Consider the following 19,258-nt stretch of genomic DNA (forward strand, 5'->3'; position numbering starts at 1 on the left):
AAAACTCAATACGATCAAAATATCGAAACGATATCTAAAACTCAAACTGACGGCATAACGGCTATAAACTGACCAATTCGGAAATACAGACAGCCAAAAAACAGCTAAACACATGCATTCCAATCCTCAAACATCAAACCCAACACAAAATCAACACATCTCAAAAACATCATTTTCGAAAATGACAAGAAAAATCATAACAATTCCGATTGTCGTTAGATCTTCGAACCGTCTTAGATAAACGATCACTACTAACTCATAATCATCCTCTCCGAATATAAACAAATTCTGGCAACATCAATAAATTCAAACTTCTCAGAATTAAGATAAACTTACTTCCAAACAGAGCACTCATCGCTGTGATCGCAGATATCAAGTCAGAAATCAATTCTATCGGACGGATTGAGCTAGAAATGAAATCACAAAAGCTTGGAGAAGCTTTTTGGTCGCTTCAATGGATGGAACACGGTTGGGGAAGGAGATGAGAGGATAAGAAAATGACCTAGTCAAGTAGATAATATAACAAATCCCATAATTGCGTTTCAGTCCCTGAAAATTCTGAAAATTGCAAAATAGTCCCTGATCAATAAAAAGTCCGATCTCAAATTCTAAAATCACTGCTTATCTCAAATAACATCAATTAAGATAAAAACGGGGCGTTACAAAACACATGAAGACTTGTTGGGTTTTTTTTATCCAGACCACGATATCTCAGAATATGGTACATAAATTATGAGAGAAAATCCTAGCCTACAGAGATATCAAGGATTTTTTGCTGGACAAGTAGAAAAGTTCTAGAAAATCTTGATCTAAGAAAGAATCACCTTATATTTAAGGCTTTCTGAAGGGAAATGTGATTTCAATGGAACTTACGGGAAATTGATTGGAGATGCAATTAATTCCTTTTGAAGAAATAGAGGAATTACATAAAATCAAGCTAGAGGTAGCACGAGCCATGTATTGGATTCATATTAGAGGAGTCAAGATCTTGATAAAATCCACTTTCAAAGAAGAGATAGATTCACCCATAGATATTTCTAATATTTTTATAATCAAACCGGTGATCGAATCAGTCTACCTTAAAAAAAATGGTCCAACTGGTCGAAACACTTTAACTAGAAGATCGAACGGGAAAACCGTTTATATAATATAATATATTTTAAATTTTAAAAACATAAAAAATGTATATAAATACACAAAAAAATATATTAAGTTATTTACTATGGTTGGAAACTAAATAAATATATAAATATATTTAAAATATCAATTTTAATTATAATTTTTCTAAATACTGAATAAATTAATTAAAAAATTCTAATATTACTAAAATAATATCTTTAACGAGCTAAAAATTTCAAATAATCATGTATGTATAATAAAATATTGAATTTAAGGTTTTAAAAAATAAAAAATTCTAAAACCGGTTCAACTGGTTGAACTGGTTTTTTGGTTCTTGACCGGTCCAACCATTTTTGGCTGGTTTAACCGTTAAAAAGTTTTTGGAGATGTTCTGGATCAGATCTGTGGCTGGTTCTTAGTCAAATCGGTCAAACCGGTCGGTCCGATTTGGTTTTAAAACACTGGATATTTTTATATGCAATAAAAGAATGTGTAATATTCATGATTTAATACTGAAAGCTATCTCAGGAAATTTTTGTGCAAAAAAAATTGTAGGAGTAATTTATCCAAAAATTGCCTAGAACCTAGTAGATCGAGATTTTACTGAGCTTTGACGTTACATCAAAATTTCAAGGAGAGAAGGCTGATGAAAGAAGATAATAGGTCGTATCTTATTACCTATCAGGTTTCGTATGTTCTCTCTAATACACATAATTTAGAATTGTTTATTAGGAATGTGTTTATTGAAATACCATAAATATTTGAAAAAAAATGCGCATGAAATTATCCAGAAATAATTGATTTTCCACTAATTATACAGGAAACTGATATCCAGATCCAAGACAAATGATTTTACACAAAAGTGAAAGTCTTAGACAATAACCCAAGAGATTATATTTTTAAGGAGATAAAATTACAAGTTATAGGTGGAAAAAAGCACCTGTGCACGATTCCAACAGGTACCAAAGAGCTTTTCAACAGTAGGAAAGCTTTAAATGTCTAGAAAGATGGAAAGAAATTGAGTTAGTATTTGATATTACAAGTCAAAGGAATCAATTCTCTTATATACCATATACTATTTGGAACAACCAATAATATGAGCCTAACAAGGGATGATAAATATCAGGAACTTGGAGGTTTATATTACATGTATTCCAGGAAAAGAACTCGATCAAATGATTCTTGGGTTTGAGTTTCTCGAGGAACATGAACCTTGGAAACGATTGGAGAATGATATGGAATTTGTGGCAGAGGATCGAATGTGAAAAATCCAATGGTCCTTAGTCCATTCTAAATATACATATCAATAAGATGTTATATGAAAAATATAAAGTGAACTACTTTGCTGCTTATATTGATTCAGGTGCTAATATCTGTACAACAAAAAGATGAGCTTTTCCAAATTGGAAGAATAATTACCTCAAATAGCTGGACAACATTTCTCAAAAAGAATTTAAACCCTATGCAGAGAGATTAAGAAAAATGAAATATTAATTGGTGGAGAGTGAAAATTAGCTTGGTATATGGTCAAAACACCATCGATTTATTTTCATGATACATAAGCAGACATCTTGTTAGAAAATTATTTATTACAAATGTTCCTACACGCATGAAAATGAGACTAGAATATTAGTGTTCACAACATCATGTGAACACAAAATCATGGTCCGAGGGACCGAGACTAAGAGAAGAATTTTATAGAAAAATTCCAATCCAATTTCGCAACAAGCGTGGTGATGAAGGAAGACTTTTGCATCCAAAAATGAAGGAATCTAGAAGGTTTGAAGAAACATTTCTCCAAATAAGAACATATATACCAAGAAATCCAACTTGAAGAAATAGAATTCCTTAAGATAGCTTTACACCAAAAGGAGGTGGAGCTTGAAACAAATGTATCCCTAAAAGATGTCGAGAAAATGATAAAAAAAAAATTTATAATGAAAATAATTTGGTATGGTGGAAAAGAAATCAACTCCAAGCTAACCTTAAAATTAAAGAAAGAAAAGAGAATGAGTTTTTCAGATGCAAGTCTGTCTCAATTAACATAATCGATCAAAATGATATGCAGATTATTATCAAAGAACATTTAGAACTTGGTTTAATCAAAACATCGGTATCACCATACATCATCATTTCGAGCTTTCTGGTAAGAAATCATGGTGAAATCAAGAGAAATAAACCCATGTTAATCATTAATTATCAAAAAATAAATAAAATCTTGGAATTTGATGTATATGGCATAGCAAGTAGAGATCATTTAATCAGTTGTATACACAATGTAAAAGTGTTCTATAAATTTTATTGTAAGTTCAGATTCTATCTAATTCGGATGAAAAAAGAAAGGAAGAAATTCACAGCTTTCTCCATACCACAAGATCATTATATTTGGGGAATATTACTGACGGGATTGGCTAATGCACCCTAAATATTTCAAAAAAAAAATGGATACTTTATTTAAATATTATCTTGATTTTATGTCTGTCGATGATATTTTAGTAGAATCTAAAACTATGGATGAATATGTTAAATATTTAGAAATTTTCTTTAAAGTCTGTAAACAAGAAGGACCAGTTTTTTTTCCTGAAAATAATCCAGTCATTGCTACTAGGAAAAATTGAATTTCTTGGAGAAGAATTAGATGAATCAGGAATAATTTTTTTGAATATGGAATAATTATGCAAGAAAATATTGTAAAAAAAGTGCAGAATTTTTTGGAAAATATCAAAGACAAGCAATTTTAAAGCTTCTTTGGAGTGGTTAATTTTGCTGAAATGTTCATTAAAAATCTAGTGAAACACGGGAAATTATTCAGTCGATTATTAAAAAAAAGATGCTAAATTTGTATGAACAGAAGATCACTCTAAAGGTCATAGCCAATTAAAAGAGATTTGCAAGAATCTCCCAAAATGGCTATCCCTCATGTTGAAGATGAACTGGTGTTATACACAGATGCCAGTGACCATTGGTAGGCAACGGTACAAAGCTAACACCAAAGGGAGAAAAACCATGCCAATACTGAAGTGGTCTATTCTCAGATGCAGAAGCAGCATGATGACACATAAATAAAAATGAATTTTTTGCGGTAAAAAGAGGCTTTTGAAAAATGACCATTTTTTTGCTTGCTAAGAGGTTCACTTTGAAATTTGATACTACTCAAGTTAATTTTTTCTTAAGGAAGAATCTAAACTAGATAAAGTTAGGCTATTAAGATGACAAACTTTATGTAAAAATTATAATTTTGATATTGTTATTATCAAATCTCATGAAATAAATTCTTGCATATTTTTTTAAAAAGATATGGACGGCGCTGACGTCGATGCCATCAGAAAATGTAGAGGAATTTGAGGGAACACCTTGAAATGATTCAAAACGAGTTCAATAAGATTGAACTAAATGTAGAAGTTGCGTGTACTACAACAAGTTTATAAGAGCAACGTCTCCCACCGAATCACAGGATGCTTATAGGATTACACTCAGTTGTGGTCTATATTACAGAAGTTGATCTTCCAGGCTACTGAGAAACCACTGGTTTTCCAAAAGAAGATTTTTCGAGTACATGGACCTATCCCTGGTGTGAAACCCCTGTCCCACATGAAAAAAAAAATGAAAGCTTTAAAATGAGTTTAAAAGGGTAACAGTAGACTTCTATAGCAACTTGGGTTAATTATTTTTGTAAAGCGAGGACGAATACGAAGTAGTTGCTGTAGTGGCCCATTGTGTGCAGTCGCGGGCCTGGGCCCGGGGCGTGACAGAATGGTATCAGAGACGGTCACCAGCCGGCAGACTCCAGAAAATAAGTGCTATGCGGGGCAAAGTGCTACGTGCATAGGAGCCACCTCTTGAACCTGCAGGGCAAAGTGCTACATGACGAGAGCCACCTCTTGAACCCGTAGGAGCCACCTCTAGATTCCCGGTGCTGGTGGATCGAGAGTTCAGGTCGCGACGAGGACGTCGCGTTCTGAAGAAAGGGTGATTGTGAGACCCCTGTCCCACATGAAAAAAATGAAAGCTTTAAAATGAGTTTAAAATAGGTTACAATGGACTTCTATAGCAACTTGGGTTAATTATTTTCATAAAGCGAGGACGAATACGAAGTAGTTGCTGTAGTGGCCCATTGTGTGCAGTCGCGCAGGCGCGGGCCTGGGCCCGGTGCGTGACACCTGGAGCAGGAGATTCAAGTACCCCTAGTACAAGTGCTAAGTCGGGATCATTTTCGGATGAGTCAGCCCACGCACAAGTTGAGGCTCCAGATCCTTATCTCGGGTTATCAAGTCAACCCTTCACCTCAGGAATTGAGAAGGGAGAGATCAACCTTAGACCTCAAACTAACATAGGGAATAAGATTGATAATAATGAAATTACAATTTCTCCATTTCAGGTATACCAGCAGACTAGGGAGAAATTGAAAAGCAGAGCAGGAATTATTCTAGGTTTTTCAGATATCGTGGTACTACCAAAATTCTTCCTTGAAGCTCTACATAAAACTTGGACAAATAATAATTATTTTTCGAGGGGAGACATTCTAGAGCTTTACTTCTTCAACATCACTAGAACTAGCTCGAAAAGGCTCGAATGATAAATAAAAGAAAACATGTGACTCAACCACCACTAAAAAGGCATGACCACTCAGGACCACCCACTAAAAGATGTTTGTAAGTAACAATTCAACACAACAACTAGCAAACAACAATGTAAAAGGTTATACAAAAGATTGAAGTCCGAGTCTCAAATTCGAAAGGAACTTCTCTAAATATTAAGCAGAAGAAAGATCAATACATCAATCATTCTCTTCATTTTTCTTCAGAATTTGTAATATTTTCTTTTAAGTTTATGTGTGTTGTATTTTTAACTACGATAAGTACTATTCTCCTCTATAGAGGTTACTAATGTAACAATATTTAGTATGTCTGAATAAAATATTTAAGATTTTGTCCCACTCATGTTGAATTATTTTACAAATTAAGTTTATTACTTTACGTCTTGAGATATGAAACGAAACAGAGCTGTGCTAGGTGCTGTTGAAGAAATATGCAACACGAACCATCATTTGTGAGTTGTGACTAGATGGTTAGGCTGTGAGCAAAAGTATCTAAAATCCGATGGATAACCTGATGATATTTAGTAAACAAGGTATGTGACTTAGTTTATTTTACAAAAGCATGATGAACTAAAAAAAGAATAAGAAAGTAAATAAAAATGAAAAACAAGGGTAAAAAAATGAATTTTAAAATTGAGGGATAATTTCGAGAGAAAGATTTTGAAGACAATGGATATACTTGAGAATCTACGATTTCGAGATACGTAACTGGAAAAAATTGAAAACTATAAAGATATATTAAAAAATTATCCCACAAATATTAAATTCAAACTATCAGTCATATAGAATGAAAATTGGATCAATTCAACAAGTCGTGTTATGTATAGGAGTGCAAATCTACATGCTGTAGCTTCCCAAGTTATTTGATTCAGTTATTTTCAAAAGTTACTAATACATATACATTATATATTATTTATATACATTATTTTATATATATTGGCATGCATTATATTTAGAGTGAATTGTGAATAAATCCCCAAACCCAAACCTTTCTTTCTCCCAATTTTCTCACTTTAAGATTCTTTCTTTGCACTTCCTAAGACCACAAAACTTGATTATTTTAATAATTAATTCTTGTACTCAATATGTGTTATTTTGTGCTAAGATATGAAAGTTTTATACTTAGATCTAAGGATCTCTGTGCTTATATCTCATGTTTTAATGCTTAATTTCGGTACAAAGAATTATGTGTAAAAATGGTATCAAAGCCTTAGGTTAATTATTCAGACTTTATATTATTCGTTAATTCATAATTTTCTTTGTTGAGGGGAAGATTTTTACAAAAGATGACTTCAAACAAAGGTTTGAATAAAGAGGATTTTATTCATATGAAATCCTATAAACAAGTTAATCTATTTACAATAGATTACTTACAACAGGTTATGATTAATACTCTCAATTTTGAAGGGATAAAGAAAGATGATTTCTAACTCTTAATTTTTAGAGATTACCCCAGATTCCTCTAAACTCTCCGGAGATCTTAGAGAAATTCAAAAGACGTTACAATATTACAACAATCAGCTGTATGAAATACCTCGGAAAATTGAAGAAACCCTTAAGAAACAAGAAGAAATTCTTGGAATTCTAAAGGATCTTCAAAATAAAATCATAAATCTAGAACACACTTGTGGTTCTAGAAAAGAAAATACAGGAGGAAGGTTACCACTCTCGTTTGGTACCGAACCTTTGTTACATCAGAAAGGTAAAACCAAAATGGTTCAAAAACCTTTAAATGATAATGAAATGATGATTAATCTTATAAAAGCAGTATCAGAGAAAAACACTATCTGATGACTACTTTAAAAAGATTATATCTCGAGGATCTACAAGATCTTGCGGATTCTTTTGCGAATCTCAAAGTAGTAGATCTAAAAATGAATTTCCCTGAGGGCGAACAACCCATAGGGAATCCCCCAAGATATGTGGTTAAAACAGAAGAACCACATACTGAGTTTCATGTTGGAGAAAATTCACATCCAGCAGGAACCAGATCAAGAAGGAGTAAGATACCACTACATCAAACTCCTTCTGGAAAAGCTGTTTTAGACCCGATACATCTTTATGGGGTTATGTTAAACCTTGATGTTCTGGACTTCAAAAACAGAGAAGATCTCATAGATGATTGGACATCAGCTATGAGAATAACAACAGGAACATTAGATCTCAATAAAGAAGGATTCATTAAACTTCTAGAAATGAGTCTAATGAGATCTGTTAAGATTGCATGGGAGATGTCTATGCCAGAAACTAAGGAATCAATCTTAGCAGGAGAATCCCTCGGCAAGACTGGAGAAAGAATGGACACCCTATTTAAAGCACAATTCATAGGGGTAGATTATTTCAATAATCAAGATACAGAGAAAAAGAGAAGATATACTCAAACTCTTTATAGCCTCGAGTTACATGATATCTATTTAGTTGATGAATACATTATGTTATTCACTAAATACAGATGGAATTCGGGAGTCGAGGAAAATGTAGCTATTCAGCTATTTTTCGCATAAATGCCAAGTTCCTGGAGAGAAATGCTGATTAGAGAATACATTCCAGGTAATCTTGATACATTGTCAAGACACGCCTCCTTTTTGAAAGAAAAATTGGCAGAATGGTGTCATATGACAGCATTACAGAAGAACTACAAGAAAATAAGGGGTATAGATAAACGTACACCTTTATGTTATAAAGAAAATGATCTTTCAACGATCATTGGAAACAGATCACAGGGATTTAAAAGGAAGAAATTCAGAAATAATCCCTATAATAAAAGAATGAAAAGTTCTTGGAAACCAAGAACATTTTGGTCCAAACAAAAGGCCAGATCCTATAGATCGGATAGAAAAAGTGGACCTACAAGAACATCCCCAGCAACAGGCTCATCACAAAGTAGGGGAAGAACACCATCAAGAAGAATTTTCAGAAGAACTCATACAAGAGCAAGTGAAAGTTTCAAGGATTGCAACTGCTGAACATGTGGAGCAAGATGACATATTTCTACAAATTGTCCAGTAAACGAGAAAAAATGAGTTAAACTCTTTGAAGCAACACCATATATGGATGATGCGGTCTTCTTTCAAGATCTAGTCCAAGTATATCAATTTGAGGATATCCCCTCAGATGAAAACATATACGAAGAAGAGATATTGTTTAGTCAAGAAGTTTCTGAGGATGAATCAGAATCAGAATTAGAGTAAAGAGAAAGTGTTTCGGCATGAAACACATGAAAGTTTGGCTGGATTCTTTAGTCAAACCACGATATCTCATAATATGGTCCAAAGGATTATGAGAGAAAATCCAACATTACAGAAGTACCAAGGATTTTCGGCAAGACAAGTTGAAAGGGTCTTAGGAAACCTAGTGTTAAGACAAAGAAGACATAATTTGATTTATAAGGTATCCAAAAGGGAAATGGCGATCCCTATGGAATTAACCAGTAGTCAAATTGAGATGCAGTTAATTCTCTTTGAAGAAATTCGAGAGGAATTACAAAAATTAAAAACAGAAGTAGCAAAGACAATGTCTTGGATTCATATTGGAGCAATACAGATTATGATCAAAGCTACTTTTAAAGAGGGAATAGATTCACCTATAGATATAGTAGTATGCGATAAAAGAATGGGGAATATACAAGATGCGGTTCTAGGAACTATCTCGGAAAATTTGTGTGCAGGAAAAATTATGGGAGTTATTTATCCAAGAATAGCCTACAATTTAGCTGATAGAGATTTTAGTCGAGCCTTGACGTTGCATCAAAACTTCAAGGAAAAAAAATAATGAAGGAAGGTAATAGGCCATATTCTATTACGTATCAAATTTCATATGATCTTTCTAATACTCACCATTCTGAATTATTTATTAGAAATGAGTTCATTGAAATTACAGAGATCTTTGGGAAAGTTGCTCAAACAATATACCCGGAAAGGATCGAGTTTTCTTTAATAAGGAAACAAACATTCAAAATCAAGACAGATCGGTTCTATACAGAGACCTTATGTAACGCCCCAAAAATTTCTTATCGAATTAATTGGCAATTAAAATAATTATTGAGTTGGAAAAAATAATTATTACTGCCAAATGAGTTATAGAGTGTATTTACAAAATACACGTGCCAATTAGTCAATGAGTTTGACTATTTCTGAATATCTGATAATTTTGGCATTTTGAGATAATTATTGAGATAATAGAATTAAAAATAATTATTGATGCCAGATAATTTAAATTGGAGAAAATAATTAGTTTGGGTGACTGGTCAAATCCTTATATTGACTCAATTTATTTATTGGGAATTAACTGGTCTAGTTGCCAGGTCAAAGTTCGCTATTTCTGATAATTGTAAAAATATGTTAAATTACATATTGGAGTAAAATAACACAAGAGCATTAAAATGGATCAGACCGGGTCATTTTAGGACCAAATTTTATAATATTAAGTGGTACACTCTCTCTCACACACTAAACATCTAAAACACACACTAAAACCCTAACCCTCATTCACGTCCCGCCGTCCGCCGCCCTTCATCGTCGATTGAGCATGCCATCTTGTAGCTCTCGTTGAGGCGGTCACAACCATACCAAGAATTGTGATTTTTGGTGTCCGATTTGCCGAGCACGAAGTCGAGAAGGAGTGGCCACCATTCATCGTCTTCCTCGCGCATATTGATCGGATTTTAGCTCATTTTTGTTAGTTTTTGAGTTGCTAAATGGTAGTAGGATGTGTGAAGATCATTTACGAACCTTTTTTCAGCATTTTCGTGAGAAAAGCGGACGGATCTGAGCTCGAAAGCTCACGCCCCCGCCGACTGTTTTTCGCCGATTCCAGCCACCACAATGGTCCATTCCGGCCATGGCCTAGTGCATTAGAATCATCTCGTTGAGCTCTACAACCCTGCCAAATTTCAGAATTTTTGGAGTTGTTCTGCGATTTTACGACGACCGCCGCCGCGCTGCCGCCATCACCGTCGTCTTCTCCGGCGAGCCACCGACTTCCAACGTGTTATCCATTTTTTACCGGTTTGACGTGATGGATCCTAATATCCAAGTTTCGAGTCGTGATTCGAAATCGTTAAGCGGTGAGAGCGCAATAAAGTTCGGAAATTTTTGGCCAAAGTTTGACCAGAGTTGACAAGGGTTGACTTTTGACCATTGTGTGATTTTTTGCAGATTGGAAGCTAGTTGAGAATAATTAGAGGCAGAAATCAGAATTTTAGGAATTTGAGCTTCCAGAATTGGATAATTATGAGATTTCTGAGTCCCGATACGCGCAACCGCAACTGTATAGGTTTTTCATGCATTTTAAACGCAAAGGCATGTTATATCCTTCCTTGCTCACACAGTTTAGATTAGTATATTCACTGTTTGGTTATTAAATTGTGTTGTTTCATTTGTATGTGGATATAATAGCACAAATTTTAACTCATGCATTATTCACTTTTTATGTATTGTGGATGATTTTTCTGCCATGGCTAGGTCTTAGTTGTTATTTAATGGTTTCAACGATTTTTATTTATCATGATTATGTGTTTTAAATTTATTTAGGATTTTAATCCGGATATTTTAAGAGTTATGCTGATCGACGACTATGAGACCTCGAGTTTGCTGTTGGAGACCTTGTGTTTGTGAGGATTGCGCCCATGAAGGGCGTGATGCGTTATGGATATGAGCCTCTGTAGTTGGCGTCAGACTTGTCTTCCGAGGAACGACTAGAACAGATCTTAGCACGGGAGGAGCAGATACTTAGAACGCGAGTTTTTCCCTTGGTCAAGGTCCGGTGTTAGAATCAGTCAGAGGAGGAGGCTCTCTCGGAGGCCAAGGTCGTTATGCGAACGTATTGTTCAGAGCTTATCGATACTTACTCCAATTTCGAGGACGAAATTCCATTTAAGGGGGGAGAATTGTAACGCCCCAAAAATTTATTACCGAATTATTTGGCAATTAAAATAATTATTGAGTTGGAAAAAATAATTATTACTGCCAAATGAGTTATAGAGTGTATTTACAAAATACACGTGCCAATTAGTCAATGAGTTTGACTATTTCTGAATATCTGATAATTTTGACATTTTGAGATAATTATTGAGATAATAGAATTAAAAATAATTATTGATGCCAGATAATTTAAATTGGATAAAATAATCAGTTTGGGTGACTGGTCAAAGCCTTATATTGACTCAATTTATTTATTGGGAATTAACTGGTCTAGTTGCCAGGTCATAGTTCGCTATTTCAGATAATTGTAAAAATGTGTTAAATTACATATTGAAGTAAAATAACACAAGAGCATTAAAATTGATCAGACCGGTTCATTTTAGGACCAAATTTTATAATATTAAGTGGTACACTCTCTCTCACGCACTAAACACCTAAAACACACACTAAAACCCTAACCCCATTCACGTCCCGCCACCGCCGTCCGCCGCCCTTCGTCGTCGATTGACCATGCCATCTTGTAGCTCTCGTCGAGGCGGTCACAACCATACCTATAATTGTGATTTTTGGTGTCCGATTTGCCGAGCACGAAGTCGAGAAGGAGTGGCCACTATTCATCGTCTTCCTCACACGTATTGATCGGATTTTAGCTCGTTTTTGTTAGTTTTTGAGTTGCTAAATGGTAGTAGGATGTGTGAAGATCATTTACCAAGCTTTTTTCAGCATTTTCATGAGAAAAGCGGACGGATCTGAGCTCGGAAGCTCACGCCCCCGCCGGCTGTTTTTCGCCGATTCCGGCCACCACAATGGTTCATTCCGGCCGTGGCCTAGTGCATTAGAATTTTCTCGTTGAGCTCTAAAACCCTGCCAAATTTCAGAATTTTTGGAGCTGTTCTGCGATTTTCCGACGACCGCCGCGGCCACCATCCCCGCCGTCTTCTCCGGCGAGCCACCGACTTCCGACGTGTAATCCATTTTTGACCGGTTTGATGTGATGGATCCTAATATCCAAGTTTCGAGTCGTGATTCATAATCATTAAGCGATGAGAGCGCAATAAAGTTCGGAAATTTTTGGTCAAAGTTTGACCAGAGTTGACCAGAGTTGACTTTTGACCATTGTGTGATTTTTCGTAGATTGGAAGCTAGTTGAGAATAATTAGAGGCAGAAATCAGCAGTTTAGGAATTTGAGCTTTTAGAATTAGATAATTATGAGATTTCTGAGTCCCGATACGCGCAACCGCAACTGTATAGGTTTTTCGTGCGTTTTAAATGCAAAGGCATGTTATACCCTTCCTTGCTCACACCGTTTAGATCAGTATATTCACTGTTTGGTTATTAAATTGTGTTGTTGCATTTGTATGTGGATATAATAGCACAAATTTTAACTCATGCATTATTCACGTTTTTATGTATTGTGGATGATTTTCTGCCATGGCTAGGTCTTAGTTGTTATTCAATAGTTGATGGTTGGATTAGGTTCTTTTGGGTGTTGGTTTAAGATGTCTTGAACTAGTGTCGACTAGGTGAACAGTTGGATGGTTGTAAGGGTGGTCTATCTAGCGGGCAACTCAGGCAGGGCTCGGACGAGTGGGTTGTCCGGGTCGGGTAAAGTGTATTAGGGTCATATGTTATGGTTTGGTTTCGGATAATTTTATTTTGGACCGGGTAATTTATTTAGGAGTCCAAGTGTTTGGTTTATTCATTGGGTCAATTTTTGTTATTGGGTCTAAGATGTTTATTGAACTTAATTTATTTATTGGGTCTAATATGTTTATTGGGCTTGAGTTATTTATTTGAGCTAAAATGTTATTTGGGCTTGCATGAATTGATTTAGTTATTGAGTCAAGCTTATTGGGCTTAAGATAGTTATTGGGGGCTTAATTTATTAATTGGGCTAAATTCGTTAATGAGCATAAGTTGTTTAATTTATTTGGTTGAGCTAAATTCTAAGTCAGGCTCGGTACTATTGGGCCAATCTAAGTTTGATCTGGGTCATTTTAAGTGTGATTGAGCTAGTCTAAGTATTTTTGGGCCAGTATAAATGTTAACGAGCCAGTCTAAGTTTATGGGCTTTAGTTAAGGGGCAACAACTCGAACTAGCCAATGACAAACAAAATAGTCCGCAAATATATATTTAATAGATGTATATGTATATTTTGATATAAATATGATTTTTATGGAAAATGAATTAAATATATATTTACGGGCAAAATTTTAAGAAAATGATATTTTTAAGTTCATGATTCATGCATGTATTTTATGATGAGATAACGGGCATGTAAAGAAAATATTTTTGGGAAGTTGAAGTGATTTGTGACAAACACGGGACTGGATGTAGTAACCCAGATTCTATTTTAAGATAATGATATGTTAAACATGATTAAGGGTTAGTAATTAACCAATTCCAGGGCATAATTGGACTTCAGAATTATCAGAGGGATCGCTGCATATAAGGGTGATAGCCAATTTCCACTTTCCATGCTATGATATGTCATATAATTTTAAATGTGGCAAAACATGATTAAGGAGTCCTTATTTGGTAAAAATAAGTGGAAAATTAGCTCCGGAACGTCCGAAAATGGTAGGAAGGGTCCTGGGGGTCTCGGACAGTTCGGAGGCACCGAAATGAGTTCGGACCATCCGAACTCAAATACAAAGTTCGGACCATCCGAACCTGGGTTCGGAGGATCCGAACCCAGCACTTAGGAGGCTCCGAACTCCCCCAGACTACAATGCTAGATGACTAATCCACGATTTTTGAAAAGTGTCGTACATGCAGGTTCGGAGGGTCCGAACCCAGTTCGAAGGCTCCGAACTCCGATGGATTTTTTTCTATAAATAGGGCTCATTCGATTTCATTTTAAAATACGAATTCTCGAGGTTCCTTCTTCAGTTATATAGTGTGAGATATACACTTGAGGGCCCTATCGGTTATAATAGAGGTTCTGGAATAACCAAGGAGTGGTTATAGTCATCCGGGACTAGCGACTTCAAAGGGATATCTACGGACGAAGGTATGGTCCGGGAATCTATTTAAGTTTTGGGAGTACTTATTTTCTTAGTTAAGGCTTATAGAATTTATGTAGTGATACGGGGAACTTTTGAATATAGGCTTGGAACCTAGGATCCTACTATACTTGAACTAGTCTAGAGGTACGTACACATTGACTGAGATTGCCAGCGATTATACATGTTTATATGTTGCATTTATTTGGCATTATTATATGGCATGATATATGATTTACCGCTTTCTATATTCATATGTCATGTGCTTATACACGTTGAGCCTATACCTTGTTATACCTGACTATAGAGCCGCTCAGCTCTATACTCGATAGTCTGTCACTGAGAGTACCGCGACGGCAGGGGCATTTATGTCTGTCTACTCTGGTGTACTAGACGAGTGTGGTTGCACCCAGAGGTTGATCCGTGTGGTGGCAGCAATCATGTGGCGCTAGTACTAAGCATGACTTTTCAGATGACCCTTTACCAATCATCATGTTGTATGCATTATATACATATGTTTACTCATGTCTATGTACTGGGCATTAGCGCTCACGTCGTAGTTGTTATCTTGGACATCCTATTTCATGGGGCAGGTCGCAGGATGGACGGAGCTGGTGGTTCAAGGCATGATTAGGGAGCAGGCCTTGAGGAGTTAATTATACAGCAGGATTCGATATAGCTGTATAATGTTTACTTTTAAGAATTTCGACATGGTTGTATCACTACAGATGAATAAGCTTGACACTTTTATACTAAGATGATATGTAATTTATGGTTATGTTTCCGCACGTTTTACTCTGTTAAGTTATTTTGCTGTATTAAGTTTAATGCATGCTATTAGTTGTCAGTTAGTAGGTGATACCATGCAGGGTCACTACATTTTTGGTATCAGAGCATGCTTAGATTTTGGGATTAGTACTTGGGATTTAGAATTAGTTGTGAGTAATTCTGGCGCATTTAGGATTTTAATGTGCAATTCTTTTCAGGATATGGCTGACGAGAGTCACGGTAGTGTTGGCCAGGGAGGTGGTCATCATCATCGTCATCACCGCCATAATGATGATCAACATCGTCATCATGAGGGTAGACGTCGCTACTCTATCAATAAATTCATGCAAGTAGGACCGAAACCTTTGGTGGGAGGCGAGAATCCTGAACAAGCAAGAAGTTGGATGTCTAAACTCGAGAGTACTTTTCGTGCTTTCGATTGTACTGAGGATCAGAAATTGGAAGTTCTAGAATTTGTTCTAGAGGATCGAGCACGTTTTTGGTGGGATGCCAAAGCTGCTCAGGCACGTATTGAGAGAGGGCAGGTGACTTGGGGAGATTTCTGTCAGCAGTTTCAGAAACTGTATTTTCCTCCAGCTGTTCGCCAAGCACGATCGATGGAGTTGCTTACTCTGAGGCAAGGATCAATGACTATTGATCAATATCAGCAACGATTTCTTGATCTGCTACCTTTCAGTCCTCATATTAATGAGAGTGATGCATCGAAGTATGATCTCTTTCTACAAGGTCTGAACCAAGATATCTACTCACAGGTTGTTGTCTGTGATGATCCAGTATCTTATGAGAATTTGGTGAACCGTTGCCGTCTTGTGGAGACCAGCAACAGGCGTGCACAGTTGTTGATTCCAGCACAGCTTAGTGGATCATTTGAGCCTAGAGCTCAATCTGTTGTGCAATCTGGACCTACGTCTTCTTCTACTCCTACTACTTCATCTGGATCTCGTGGTTCACGAGGTATGTTCCATTTTGGGAAGAAGAAGAAGAAGGAGGAGTTTTGTAGTCACTGTGGAGGGAAGGATCCTGCAGCTTCATGTCAGAGAGTTACTGGTGCTTGTTATATTTGCGGTCAGCAGGGACATCTGCGGAGAGATTGTCCTCAGCGCATGGGTTCTGCTAGTGGATCGGGATCACAGGTTGGATCTCAGGCTTCTACTTTTCCACGACAGCAGCCAGCACCACAGAGTTCTTCTGGTTACCGTCCCCAGGCTCAAGGGCAGGTATTTGCTCTGTCTCAAGAACAAGCTACTGAGGGATGCGATCGCATGTTGGTAGGTACCTTTTTGTTATGTGGTATTCCTGCACTTGTTTTAATTGATACTGGAGCATCGCATTCCTTTATTTCTAGTCATTTTGTTAAGAGACATAGATTACCTTATGTATCATTAAATATGGATTTAATTGTATCTACTCCGTTGGAGCAGGAGGTAGTAACTAAGCGTCTAGTGATGGGTTGCCTTTTGGAGTTTGAGGGTAATGTGTTAGCTAATTTGATGATATTAGCGATAACAGATTTTGATTGTATTTTGGGAATAGGTATGCTAACTTTGTATCACGCTACTGTAGATTGTTATCAGCGTCTGGTACAGTTTCATCATGTTGAGGGTGATAGCTGGTACTTTTATGGTGAGGGTGTGCGACCTCCGATGCCACTTGTATCGGCTCTGAAGGCATGTCATGTCTTAGAGTCAGGTGGGGAGGGCTACCTCATCTATGCAGTTGATATGTCCGCGAGTAGTCCGGGCATTGATCAGCTACCGGTTGTCAGCGAGTTTCCTGACGTATTCCCTAATGAGATTCCTGGTTTTCCTCCGGTTCGAGAGGTTGAATTTTGTATTGATCTAGTACCAGGAACTACGCCTATATCCCGAGCACCTTATCGTCTAGCACCGTCAGAGATGAGGGAATTGAAACAGCAGTTACAAGATCTGCTTGATAAGGGATATATTCGTCCGAGTGTTTCTCCGTGGGGAGCACCTGTTTTGTTTCGTCAAGAAGAAAGATGGATCGATGCGATTGTGTATTGATTACAGGCAGTTGAATCATGTCACCATCAAGAATAAGTATCCTTTGCCGCGGATTGATGATCTATTCGATCAACTACAGGGTACATCTGTTTACTCCAAGATAGATCTGAGATCTGGATACCACCAGATGCGGGTACGAGACTCAGATATTTCTACGACTGCTTTTAGGACCAGATACGGGCATTATGAATTTCTAGTGATGCCATTCGGTTTGACGAATGCACAGGCAGTCTTTATGAATCTGATGAATCAGGTATTTCGAGAATATCTGGATAGATTTGTCATCGTCTTCATTGATGATATTCTTGTCTATTCTCATGACAAGGATGAGCATGCACAGTATTTGAGGATTGTTTTACAGAAGTTACGAGATAAGCAGCTGTATGCGAAATTGAGCAAGTGTGAATTTTGGCTTGATCGGGTAGTGTTTCTCGGTCATGTGATTTCTAATTAAGGGATATCTGTTGATCCTAGTAAGATAGAGGCAGTGTTGAACTGGTCTCATCCGACGACGGTTGCTGAGATTCGTAGTTTCTTGGGTCTAGCTGGATATTACCGTCGGTTCATCGAGAATTTTGCACAGTTGGCCAGACCTTTGACACAACTTACATGGAAAGATGTTGCCTTCATATGGTCCTCGGATTGTGAGGAGTCATTTCACGAGCTGCGTGGACGTCTTACTACTGCACCTGTGCTAGCTCTACCTTCTGGATCAAAGAGGTTATGTTGTCTATACTGATGCCTCTGGTCAGGGGTTAGGATGTGTTCTGACACAGCATGAACATGTTATTGCCTATGCTTCCGACAGTTGAAGACACATGAGAGTAATTATCCAGTACATGATCTTGAGTTAGCCGCCATTGTATTTGCACTCAAGATTTGGAGGCATTATATTTATGGCAAGAAATTTGAGATATTCACGGATCACAAGAGTTTGAAGTATTTATTCACTCAGGCGGAGTTGAATATGCGACAGAGATGCTGGATGGATCTTCTGAAGGATTATGATTGTGAAATCAAATATCATCCAGGTTCTGTTAATCTTACTTCTGATGCCTTGAGTCGGCAGGTGAGACTTTCTGCACTTCAGACTAGTGAAGTATCTCATATGATTCAAGAGTGCTGTTCATTGAGTTTTACGCTCAAGCACAATAAAGGGAGAAATGAGATTCGATTGTATACTATTTTGTCTGATCCAACATTGTATTCTCGGATCAGAGATGCTCAGATATCTGATGTTAAGACTCAGCGTTTGGCACGTTTAGCCAATGGAGTTAATACATCTGGATTTCATTTTCAGGCAGATGGTTTATTGTGCTTATCTAATCGAGTGGTTGTACCTAATGTTGCGGAGCTCAGGAACGATATTCTATCTCAAGCTCACATGAGTCGATTATCAGTTCATCCTGGAAGCATGAAAATGTATAAGAACTTGCGAACTAGATTCTGGTGGAAAGGGATGAAGAGGAGTGTGTATCAATTTGTTTCGAGATGTTTGGTTTGTCAACAGGTCAAGGCTGAACATCGACGACCAGGTGGATTACTGCAGAATCTTGAGATTCCCGAATGGAAGTGGGAGCACGTAACTATGTATTTTGTTACCCACTTACCTATGACTTCACGTCAGTGTGATGCTATCTGGGTCGTTGTTGACCGTTTGACAAAATCATCACACTTTATTTCTTACAACCGGGAGTATTCTTATGATCGCATGGCACGCTTATATGTCCAGGAGATAGTGCGATTACATGGAATTCCAGTAAGCATAGTCAGTGATAGATACCCGCGATTTACCTCACAT

General features: G+C 36.8%; 1 long non-coding RNA gene across 1 annotated transcript; it reads right to left on the reverse strand.

Moving 5' to 3' along the window:
• Positions 1–451: 451 nt before the first annotated feature.
• LOC140882076 (uncharacterized) lies at positions 452–2,359 on the reverse strand. The gene is made up of 3 exons (XR_012150132.1): positions 2,267–2,359; positions 2,060–2,118; positions 452–558 (listed from the first exon to the last, which is right to left on the reverse strand). It is a non-coding gene; the product is annotated as an uncharacterized lncRNA (long non-coding RNA).
• Between the last annotated feature and the right edge of the window lie 16,899 nt (positions 2,360–19,258).

Source organism: Henckelia pumila, chromosome 1 (genome assembly GCF_033568475.1).
Source record: "Henckelia pumila isolate YLH828 chromosome 1, ASM3356847v2, whole genome shotgun sequence".
Classification (NCBI taxonomy): Eukaryota; Viridiplantae; Streptophyta; class Magnoliopsida; order Lamiales; family Gesneriaceae; genus Henckelia; species Henckelia pumila.